This window comes from Penaeus monodon, chromosome 28 (genome assembly GCF_015228065.2).
Source record: "Penaeus monodon isolate SGIC_2016 chromosome 28, NSTDA_Pmon_1, whole genome shotgun sequence".
NCBI lineage: Eukaryota > Metazoa > Arthropoda > Malacostraca > Decapoda > Penaeidae > Penaeus > Penaeus monodon.
In genome coordinates this window covers 33415850-33416067 of record NC_051413.1, presented here as the reverse complement: position 1 = coordinate 33416067, position 218 = coordinate 33415850, and positions in this window count along the sequence as shown.

Genomic DNA, 218 nt, shown 5'->3' with positions numbered 1-218 from the left:
CCATGCTTGATCTGGGTTGCCTTTGTTTTGCGGACAATTGTAGCTGCAGTGTGTGCCTAACCTGGTTTGCCATTTGTATGGTTGACTGGACTGTCAGTATTAATATTGATATTGACTCTAGATGGAAGAAATCTTGTATTAACAGTAAGTGTCAACATGAATAAGGCTGGTGCAACTACCTGGAACAATTTTTTTTGTTTGGATTCTGATATCAAGGA